This window comes from Pan paniscus, chromosome 16, assembly GCF_029289425.2.
Source record: "Pan paniscus chromosome 16, NHGRI_mPanPan1-v2.0_pri, whole genome shotgun sequence".
Taxonomy (NCBI): domain Eukaryota; kingdom Metazoa; phylum Chordata; class Mammalia; order Primates; family Hominidae; genus Pan; species Pan paniscus.
The window spans coordinates 67588117-67600216 of record NC_073265.2 but is presented as its reverse complement, the minus strand read 5'-3'; the positions used below and the strand labels follow the sequence as shown (position 1 = coordinate 67600216).

The 12100-nt window shown below is 44.9% G+C and overlaps 1 pseudogene; it reads right to left on the bottom strand.

Annotated features, from left to right (window-relative positions):
* Positions 1 to 2599: 2599 nt before the first annotated feature.
* Positions 2600 to 11290, bottom strand: LOC100993209 (RWD domain-containing protein 1-like; annotated as a pseudogene).
* Positions 11291 to 12100: the final 810 nt, after the last annotated feature.

Genomic DNA, 12100 nt, shown 5'->3' with positions numbered 1-12100 from the left:
CCAGGAAAGTGGGGGAGTGGAGTGAGACAGGGTGGGGGTCTGGAGGAGGGGGTAGACCATGCAGGGCCATGGTAAGGTGGTAGAATAAGCTGTGTCTCAAGCAGAGGAGTGATATTGTCAAAGCTCACCCTGGCTGAACTGTGGCAGTTTGGGGAAGAAGCTGTTGTATTCCATTTGACAGACAACGGTGGCTTGACTGGGGGCAGTTGTGGAGGTGTAAGAAGAGGCTAGATTTAGGATATATCCTGCAAAGGGAGCTGATGAGTCCTTCTGATGAATTGGATGCTCGTGCAAGGGTTGAGCTCAATTGTCTGAGCAAGTGGGTGAATGGTGGCATCATTTGGAGGAGAAAACTAGTATGTCTTTCTTTTTTTTTTTTTCTTTTTGAGACAGAGTCTCGCTCTGTCACCCAGGCTGGAGTGCAGTGGCACAATCTCAGCTCACTGCAATCTCTGCCTTCTGCGTTCAAGTGATTCTCGTGCCTCAGCCTCCCGAGTAGCTGAGATTACAGATTAATTACAGATTACAGAGTGCACCATCAGCCAGGCTAATTTTTGTATTTTTAGTAGAGACAGGGTTTCACCATGTTGGCCAGGCTGGTCTTGAACTCCTGACCTCAGGCTATTCACCCACCTCGGCCTCCCAAAGTGCTGGGATTACAGGTGTGAGCCACTGCGCCTGGCTGAAAAAGCTAGTATTTCTTTAAGTTTGAGATGCCATTAACTATCCATGAGGAACAATATTTAGGAAGTTGGATGTGAGTTTAGAGACGGATTGGAGATTTATTTAAATGTGAGGGTCGTCAGCACATAGAAAGTGTTGAAGCTACAGGACTGAGAACAGAGAACAGTTAGGAATGGATAAGAGAGAAGACAGCCCTGGGCATGCTACCCTTTAGAGAACTGATGGAGGAGGAGAAGCCAGCAGATGAGACTAGGAAAAACAGCTGGAGACGAAGGAGAAGCTGGTGGAATTAGCCACCATGTCAAATGCTGCTGGGAATTTGAGTAAGATGAAGACAGAGAAGTGATCTGTAGCTCTGGGCTGGTATAGGTCACTTGTGACTCTGAGAAGGGCCTTTTTAGAGTCAGCATGGATAGAAGAGCCCCATTAGAGTGGACAGAGGCATTTACTTATATACCAAGGACACCAAGAATTGAGTAACATCAGTTGGCTCTGGGGAGGGAAACCAGGTGGCTGGGACCAGGAGTGGAGATAAGCTTACTTTTCATCATGTGCTTCTTTTGTACTATGTTACAAGCACCTATTCAAAATGCCACAATGGGGTGAGGAAAGAATGGGCAGTAAAACAGAAGAGTGGGGACACCAAATATAGACAACTCCTTGGAGATGTGCCGGGAAAAGGAAAAGAGAAATGGGTTAATGTGGGGCCACGCTAAGGTTTCCTAAGAGGATGTTTAGGCACGGATGAGAGTGGTCCTGCAGAGAAAGGGAGATGGACAGTGTGGGAAGAGAGGCGATAACTGCAGAAGCGAGATCCTTAAAGAGGCCCAGGTGGGGCTGACCTGAGATGGAAGTCAGGACAGACATTTCATCTCATGTGGCAGGAAGGAAGGTGGGGCTGTAGGTTTAAATACAGTGCGATGGTGGAATAGGCAGGGGAGATGCTGAGGTCATCAGTTAAGGGTGTCTGTGTTGGGGCAGGGAGAAGGTATTGAAGTTTCAAGAAAAGAGAATGGAGGCCTGGCCTGGCCACTACCCACTCTCCTGGCGCAGCCACAGCCTTGGCTGCTGCAGGATGCCTGGGGGTCTGGGCGATCCATGGACAGCAGTGAGGGCTACATTGACAGATTACGGCAAAGAGCAGAGCAGTTAGCTGGAGGATAGGGAGTCCGTCTACCCTGCCTCCTTCACAGACAGGTGTCTCTCAGCTACCACTGCATAGCTCCAGTCCTGCTCACGTTCTCTCACCAGCAGTACATCTGTGCTGTAAGGATGTTCAGGGGATGAGTGAAGAGGAGTCTGAAAGTGTCATTAACTGGCTTGATTGCACCTTGATCCAACTCTGCTAACATCTAGTCTCCCCAAGTACAAATGGACTCTCATCATACCACATTCTCCTTCAGTAGTGCTTCACTTGACGAGGTTGTGCTAAGTGTTATCAGAAAATCCACCCTGGCCAGGTGCAATAGCTCACGCCTGTAATCCCAGCACTTTGGAAAGCCGAGGTAGGAGGATTGCTCAAGCCTAGGAGTTTGAGAGCAGCCTGGGCAATGGGGTGAGATCCTTGCCTCTAAAAAAAAATTTTTTTTAAAAATTAGCTGGCCACTGATCTGTTCTGTCTCTACAGATTTGGCTGAGCTTCATTCTACTGATCTTTCCAACCACTTTATTTTAGTTGTCCCTCATGGTGGCAGCCCTTCTTGGGCTCCCTCAGGTTTGCACCATGCTCTGAGCATCCATGACAATCCTTGGCTCCTCAATACCCCAAAGCCAACAACAGTCCAATACCAATATCATATTGTCTCCACTCCATCATCACCAACCCAATGCCAATATCCAAGGCCAACACCTCAAATTCACCCAGCCCCTTGTCCCATCATCAATATCTCTCCCTAAAGCTATCTGGTGTGTTGCTACCAGCTGCTCTTCTGAATTCCTGGTAGTCCCAGCTCTGTCCCATTCCTGTATTCCCATGCTACCCTACTCCCTGGTGGCCCCTCACCACCAAGAAGCATCTAAGGAGCCAAAGGACCACAGCTGAAGATCCTCTCAGCCAAAGAAGAATCAAGGCAGGCCTCCAAATGCAGAGGAACCCAACTAGCCAACTAGAAGGGAAGTATTTCCACCTTTTTCTTCCCGGAGACGCTCCACCCCCAACTATCACACTTCAAGTTTATGACCCTAAACCTCAACTAGGCACTCAACACTGCCAAACAAACCTCAAACTGCTTTAGGAAATCTGCTTACCATTCCCTAGAGTGATCATTTCATACATTGTTTCTTCTTCTCTGATTTGAAATTTTAAGTCAGTTTATTAAGTTCAACAATGAAAGCTATCAGAAGAATATTCCCAGCTTGGCATGGTGGCTCATGCCTGTAATAACAGCATTTTGGGAGGCTGAGGTCAGAGGATTTTTTGAGACCAGGAGTTTGAGACCAGCCATAGAGAGACCTTGTCTCTACAAGGAATTTTAGATATTAACCAGAAGTGGTGGTGCACACTTGTAGTCCCAGCTACTTGGAAGGCTCACATGTGCCCGGGAAGTTGAGGCTGCAATGAACTATGATCACACCACTGCACTCCAGCCTGGGTGACACAGCGAGACTCCGTCTCAAAAAAAAAAAAAAAAAAAATTCTCCTTATAATTATTTCTTCTTGGAGAAAAGGAAAGGAAAATCAAAACCCTCTGAGCATAGCCAGGATGCTGTGGCAGTTGAGCTTCTCTGCAGATGGGGACAGTCCTCTGGTCAGTGGAGTCACTCTCTGGGTCAGCAGGTTTGGAGTCTGGATCATCCTCCTCATCCCCTGGCTCCAGGTCATCCATTTCCTGGAACAAAGACTCAATTACCTCCACATTGTTTCCAGCATCCTCCAAAAACTGGATATCAGATGTGTCAAGATTTGGATCTGTTTCAAGTAGCTGTTTCCCACTTAATTTATTTTTTCCTGCTTGTTCCTCTTCCATCCATTTCTTTTTAATTTCCAAGCCTTCTGCAGCAAACTCAGCCTTCCAGTTTAAGACATTCTCAATTATAACAGGAATACCATAGAATAATTGCTTTTCGGCTTATTTGGATTTTTTGTTTCTTTTTTTTTCTTCTCTTCTAGTTTTTTTATCTGATCTATTTCATTTAATTTTTCTTGCACAACTGTCACTAAAGATAATCACCATACCAAGATTTTCTTCAGCCTGTAATGCTAAGATTTTTTAAATGTCTGAGACATTATCTTCTAGATTTTCTGAGAATACTTCATAAAGGCAAGCTTTATCTGGGTATTTCTCCTTGTCTATAAACTTGAGGGTAGTCTGGACAGTTTCATCATTTTCTCCAGCCTCAGATGTCACAGTAATGGTGAAGCTGGCTGGATTTTCTCTTTTTTTTTTTACTTTTTTTTTTGAGACAAAATCTCACTCTGTTGCCCAGGCTGGAGTGTAGTGGCAAAATCACAGCTTACTGCAGCCTCTACCTCCTGGGTTCAAGCCATCCTGCCACCTCAGCCTCCTGAGTAGCTGATTCTATAGGTGCCCCGGTTTGGGCAGGTGGCAGCAGTGGCACCTGGGGAGCTCCCACCAGCTCCACGGAGTGTGCAGCCCCAGCCAAGCCTCCCTGCTGCAGCCCGCATGATGGCAGCCGCTGCCCTCAACAGCACTATACCCAGCACATAGTAGGCCTTCAGCTGAGTGTAACCTGGGTGTGGTGGCTCACTCCTGTAGTCCCAGCACTTTGGGAGTCCAGGGTGGGAGGGTCGCTTGAGCCCAGGAGTTTGAGACTAGCCTGGGCAACAAAGCGAGACCTCATCTCTAAAGATAAAATAAAAATTAAAAAAAAAAAATAGGATGGCCAAATAGGAACAGCTCCAGTCTACAGTTCCCAGCGTGAGCAACGCAGAAGACGGGTGATTTCTGCATTTCCAACTGAGGTACTGGGTTCATCTCACTAGGGCTTGTCGGACAGTGGGTGCAGGACAGTGGGTGCAGCGCACCGATCGTGAGCCGAAGCAGGGCAAGGCATCGCCTCACCCGGGAAGTGCAAGGGATCGGGGAATTCCCTTTCCTAGCCAAGGGAAGCTGTGACAGACGGTACCTGGAAAATCAGGACACTCCCACCCTAATACTGCACTTTTCCAACAGTCTTAGCAAACGGCACACCAGGAGATCATATCCTGTGCCTGGCTCAGAAGGTCCCACGCCCATGGAACCTCGCTCACTGCTAGCACAGCAGTCTGAGATCGAAATGCAAGGCGGCAGCGAGGCTGGGGGAGGGGCATCCACCATTGCTGAGGCTTGAGTAGGTAAACAAAGTGGCCAGGAAGCTTGAACTGGTTGGAGCCCACCACAGCTCAAGGAGGCCTGCCTGCCTCTGTAGACTCCACCTCTTGGGGCAGGGCATAGCTGAACAAAAGGCAGCAGAAACTACTGCAGACTTAAATGTCCCTGTCTGACAACTTTGAAGAGAGTAGTGATTCTCCCAGCATGCAGTCTGAGATCTGAGAACGGACAGACTGCCTCCCCAAGTGGGTCCCTGACCCCCGAGTAGCCTAACTGGGAGACACCTCCCAGTAGTGCCTGACTGACACCTCATACAGCTGGGAGCCCCTCTGAGACGAGGCTTCCAGAGGAAGGATCAGGCAGCAACATTTGCCGTTCTGCAATATTTGCTGTTCTGCAGCCTCCGCTGGTGATACCCAGCAAACAGGGTCTGGAGTGGACCTCCAGCAAACTCCAACAGACCTGCAGCTGAGGGTCCTGTCTGTTAGAAGGAAAACTAACAAACAGAAAGGACATCCACACCAAAACCCTATATGTACGTCACCACCATCAAAGACCAAAGGTAGATAAAACCACAAAGATGGGGAGAAACCAGAGCAGAAAAGCTGAAAATTCTAAAAATCAGAGTGCCTCTTCTCCTCCAAAGGGACACAGCTCCTTGCCAGCAACAGAACAAAGCTGGATGGAGAATGATTTCGATGGGTAGAGAGAAAAAGACTTCAGATGATCGGTAATAACAAACTTCTCCGAGCTAAAGGAGGATGTTCGAACCCATCGCAAAGAAGCTAAAAACCTTGAAAAAAGATTAGATGAATGGCTAACTAGAGTGAACAGCATAGAGAAGTCTTTAAATGACCTGATGGAGCTGAAAACCATGGCATGAGAACTACATGACGCATGCACAAACTTCAGTAGCCGATTTGATCAAGTGGAAGAAAGGGCATCAGTGATTGAAGATCAAATGAATGAAATGAAGTGAGAAGAGAAGTTTAGAGAAAAAAGAGTAAAAAGAAATGAACAAAGCCTCCAAGAAATATGGGACTATGTGAAAAAACCAAATCTACATCTGATTGGTGTACCTGAAAGTGAAGGGGAGAATGGAACCAAGTTGGAAAACATTCTTCAGGATATTATCCAGGAGAACTTCCCCAACCTAGCAAGGCAGGCCACCATTCAAATTCAGGAAATACAGAGAATGCCACAAAGATAAGAGCAACTCCAACACACATAATTGTCAGATTCACCAGAGTTGAAATGAAGGAAAAAATGTTAAGGGCAGCCAGAGAGAAAGGTCAGGTTACCCACAAAGGGAAGCCCATCAGACTAACAGCAGATATCTTGGCAGAAACTCTACAAGCCAGAAGAGAGTGCGAGCCAATATTCAACATTCTTAAAGAAAAGAATTTTCAACCCAGAATTTCATATCCAGCCAAACTAAGCTTCATAAGTGGAGAAATAAAATCCTTTACAGAGAAGCAAATGCTGAGAGATTTTGTCACCAGCAGGCCTGCCTTACAAGAGCTCCTGAAGGAAGCACTAAACATGGAAAGGAATAACTGGTACCAGCCACTGTAAAAACATGCCAAATTGTAAAGACCATCGATGCTAGGAAGAAACTGCATCAACTAATGAGCAAAATAACCAGCTAACATCATAATCACAGGATGAAATTCACACATAACAATATTAACCTTAAATGTAAATGGGCTAAATGCTCCAATTAAAAGACACAGACTGGCAAATTGGATAAAGAGTCAAGACCCATCAGTGTGCTGTATTCAGGAGATCCATCTCACACGCAGGGACACACATAGGCTCAAAATAAAGGGATGGAGGAAGATCTACCAAGCAAATGGAAAACAAAACAAAACAAACAGCAGGGGTTGCAATCCTAGTCTCTGATAAAACAGACTTTCAACCAACAAAGATCAAAAGAGACAAAGAAGGCCATTACATAATGGTAAAGGGATCAATTCAACAAGAAGAGCTAACTATCCTAAATATATATGCACCCAATACAGGAGCACCCAGATTCATAAAGCAAGCCCTTAGAGACCTTCAAAGAGACTTAGACTCCCATACAATAATAATGGGAGACTTTAACACCCCGCTGTCAACATTAGACAGATAAACAAGACAGAAAGTTAACAAGGATATCCAGGAATTGAACTCAGCTCTGCACCAAGTGGACCTAATAGACATCTACAGAACTCTCCACCCCAAATCAACAGAATATACTTTCTTCTCAGCACTACATCGCACTTATTCCAAATTGACCACATAATTGGAAGTAAAGCACTCCTCAGCAAATATAAAAGAACAGAAATTATAACAAACTGTCTCTCAGACCACAGTGCAATCAAACTAGAGCTCAGGATTAAGAAACTCACTCAAAACTGCTCAACTACATGGAAACTGAACAACCTGCTCCTGAATGACTACTGGGTACATAACAAAATGAAGGCAGAAATAAAGATGTTCTTTGAAACCAATGAGAACAAAGACACAACATACCAGAATCTCTGGGACACATTTAAAGCAGTGTGTAGAGGGAAATTTATAGCACTAAATGCCCACAAGAGAAAGCAGGAAAGATCTAAAATTGACACCCTAACATCACAATTAATAGAACCAGAGAAGCAAGAGCAAACACATTCAAAAGCTAGCAGAAGGCAAGAAATATCTAAGATCAGAGCAGAACTGAAGGAGATAGAGACACAAAAAACCCTTCAAACAATCAATGGATCCAGGAGCTGGTTTTTTGAAAAGATCAACAAAATTGATAGACTGCTAGCAAGACCAATAAAGAAGAAAGGAGAGAAGAATCAAATAGATGTAATAAAAAATGATAAAGGGGATATCACCATCGATCCCACAGAAATCAGAGAATACTATAAACACCTCAACACAAATAAACTAGAAAATCTAGAAGTAATGGATAAATTCCTGGACACATACACTCTCCCAAGACTAAACCAGGAAGAAGTTGAATCCCTAAATAGACCAATAACAGGCTCTGAAATTGAGGCAATAATTAAGAGCCTACCAACCAAAAAAAGTCCAGGACCAGACGGATTCACAGCTGAATTCTACCAGAGGTATAACGAGGAGCTGGTACCATTCCTTCTGAAACTATTCCAATCAATAGAAAAAGAGGGAATCCTCTCTAACTCATTTTATGAAGCCAGCATCATCCTGATACCAAAGCCTGGCAGAGACACAACAAAAAAAGAGAATTTTAGACCAATATCCCTAATGAACATTGATGCAAAAATCCTCAATAAAATACTGGCAAACCGAATCCAGCAGCACATCAAAAAGCTTATCCACCACAATCAAGTTAGCTTCATCCCTGGGATGCAAGGCTGGTTCAACATACACAAATCAATGAAAGTAATCCAGCATATAAACAGAACCAAAGACAAAAACTACATGATTATCTCAATAGATGCAGAAAAGGCCTTTGACAAAATTCAACAGCCCTTCATGCTAAAAACTCTCAAAAAACTAGGTATTGATGGGACATATCTCAAAATAATAAGAGCTATTTATGACAAACCCACAGCCAATATCATACTGAATGGGCACAAACTGGAAGCATTCCCTTTGAAAACTGGCACAAGACAGGGATGCCCTCTCTCACCACTCCTATTCAACATAGCGTTGGAAGTTCTGGCCAGGGCAATCAAGCAGGAGAAAGAAATAAAGGGTATTCAATTAGGAAAAGAGGAAGTCAAATTGTCCCTATTTGCAGATGACATGACTGTATATCTAGAAAACCCCATCATCTCAGCCCAAAATCTCCTGAAGCTGATAAGCAACTTCAGCAAAGTCTCAGGATACAAAATCAATGTGTAAAAATCACAAGCATTCCTATACACCAATAACAGACAAACAGAGAGCCAAGTCATGAGTGAACTCCTATTCACAATTGCTTTAAAGAGAATAAAATACCTAGGAATCCAACTTACAAAGGATGTGAAGGACCTCTTCAAGGAGAACTACAAACCACTGCTCAACGAAATAAAATAGGACACAAACAAATGGAAGAACATTCCATGCTCATGGATAGGAAGAATCAATATCATGAAAATGGCCATACTGCCCAAGGTAATTTATAGATTCAATGCCATCCCCATCAAGCCACCAATGACTTTCTTCACAGAATTGGAAAAAACTACTTTAAAGTTCATATGGAACCAAAAAAGAGTCTGCATTGCCAAGACAATCCTAAGCCAAAAGAACAAAGCTGGAGGCATCACGCTACCTGACTTCAAACTATACTACAAGGCTACAGTAACCAAAGCAGCATGGTACTGCTACAAAAACAGAGATATAGACCAATGGAACAGAACAGAGCCCTCAGAAATAATACCACACATCTACAACCATCTGATCTTTGACAAACCTGACAAAAACAAGCAATGGGGAAAGGATTCCCTATTTAATAAATGGTGCTGGGAAAACTGGCTAGCCATATGGAGAAAGCTGAAACTGGATCCTTTCCTTACACCTTATACAAAAATTAATTCAAGATGGATTAAAGACTTAAATGTTAGACCTAAAACCATAAAAACCCTAGAAGAAAACCTAGGCAATACCATTCAGGACATAGACATGGGCAAGGACTTCATGACTAAAACACCAAAAGCAATGGCAACAAAAGCCAAAATTGACAAATGGGATCTAGTTAAACTAAAGAGCTTCTTTACAGCAAAAGAAACTACCATCGGAGTGAACAGACAACCTACAGAATGGGAGAAAATTTTTACAATCTACCCATCTGACAAAGTGCTAATATCCAGAATCCACAAAGAACTTAAACAAATTTACAAGAAAAAACCAAAGAACCCCATCAAAAAGTGGGCAAAGGGTATGAACAGACACTTCTCAAAAGAAGACATTTATGCAGCCAACAGACACATGAAAAAATGCTCATCACCACTGGCCATCAGAGAAATGCAAATCAAAACCACAATGAGATACCATCTCACACCAGTTAGAATGGCGATCATTAAAAAGTCAGGAAACAACAGGTGCTGGAGAAGATGTGCAGAAATAGGAACATTTTTACACTGTTGGTGGGACTGTAAACTAGTTCAACCATTGTGGAAGACAGTGTGGCGATTCCTCAAGGATCTAGAACTAGAAATACCATTTGACCCAGTCATTCCAGTACTGGGTATATACCCAAAGGATTATAAATCATGCTGCTATAAAGACACATGCACACGTATGTTTACTGCGGCACTATTCACAATAGCAAAGACTTGGAACCAACCCAAATGTCCATCAATGATGACTGGATTAAGAAAATGTGGCACATATACATCATGGAATACGATGCAGCCATAAAAAAGGATGAGTTCATGTCCTTTGTAGGGACATGGATGAAGCTGGAAACCATTATTCTGAGCAAACTATCGCAAGGAGAGAAAACCAAACACCGCATGTTCTCACTCATAGGTGGGAATTGAACAATGAGAACACATGGACACAGGGTGGGGAACATCACACACGGGGGCCTGTCGTGGGGTGGGGGGAGGGGGAGGGATAGCATTAGGAGATATACCTAATGTAAATGATGAGTTAATGGGGGCAGCAAACCAACATGGCACATGTATACATAGGCAACAAACATGCATGTTGTGCACATGTACCCTAGAACTTAAAGTATAATAAAAATTTTAAAATGAGTGTATTGAATGAATAAACAATATCTTTGCCAACAAGGAGTGATGCCAAAAAGCTGGACACAGTTTTTTGCAATGAGCATATATTACTCTTACAATCAGAAGAAAACATTATTATTATTATTATTTTTAATGGAGTCTTGCTCTGTTGCCCAGGCTTGAGGGCAGTGGCAGGATCTTGGCTCAATTCAGCTTCTGCCTCCTGGGTTCAAGTGATCCTCCCACCTCATCCTCTTGAGTAGCTGGAATTACAGGTGAGTGCCACCACACCCAGCTCTTGAGTAGCTGGAATTACAGGTGAGTGCCACCACACTCAGCTCTTGAGTAGCTGGAATTACAGGTGAGCGCCACCATACCCAGCTAATTTTTGTATTTTTAGTAGAGATGGGGTTTCGCCATGTTGGCCAGGCTGGTCTCAAACTCCTGACCTCAAGAGATCAGCCCGCCTTGGCCTCCCAAAGTGCTGCGATTACAGGCATGAGCCACTGCACCCAGCCAAGAAAACAGATTTTTAAAGTGGTGGTGGCCCTTGGAGTTCTGCCTCAGTCCTCTGTTTTCTCATTCAAATGGCCTCCCTGCACTCAGTCCTTTATGCCTGTGTTCCCTTCTCACCTGGCCGCTGTCAACTCCCACAAAACTCATCTCCCCTGCTCCTCTTCAGGCCCAGGTAGCCAGGTGCCTGCAGGGCCTCTCCTCCTGAGATCCCCTGTTGCAAACATATGCGTCATCTCCAGGCCTCTGCCCCGCCCTGCTCCACTTCCTCTTCCCTGCCTCAGTGACCAACCCCACCAACCTCCCTGTGCTCTAGCCAGCATCCTGGAGGCCTCTTAGATTCCCCTGGCCCATATCCAACCCACCACCAAGCCCTGGCCTTCCACCTCACATGATCCCTCCTCCCATCCCTGCTGCCACCACTGATCCCCGTGGTCCTCTGGTTTCTCCTGTGTGGGCACCAGCTGCCCTGCCTCTATTCCTGTCTCAGCCAACCCATCCTTCACACTTCAGCCAGAGTGACCGTCCTCCAGAGTAAATAGGGTCACCTGACACCCTTTCTTAAATATCTCTACCCTCATAGTCTGCAGGATAAAGTCCAAATTCCACAGCATGGGCCATTCAGGGTTTTCTGCCTACCTCTCTATTTACCAGTCTCCAGCTCCTCCCGTGCAGGGAACACCTCCAGGCCCTGTGTCTGCTGTTATGTCTGCCTGGAACGCCCTCTCCCTCTTATACTGGAAAACCACCCATTACAGGGCTCTGTTCTGTGAAGTCTTTCCTGACCCATCCAAATGGAGGTGTGGTTCTCTCCTCCACATTCCCATACAACTGTGTACCCCCCTCACCACCGGACTGTGTGCCCTCAAGGGCAGGGCCCTGTGCAGCCTCAGCACCTGGCACCGAGTTGAGTGCTCATTCCCTGAGAACCCGCATAAGGTGCCCACACCAGGCCTTCCC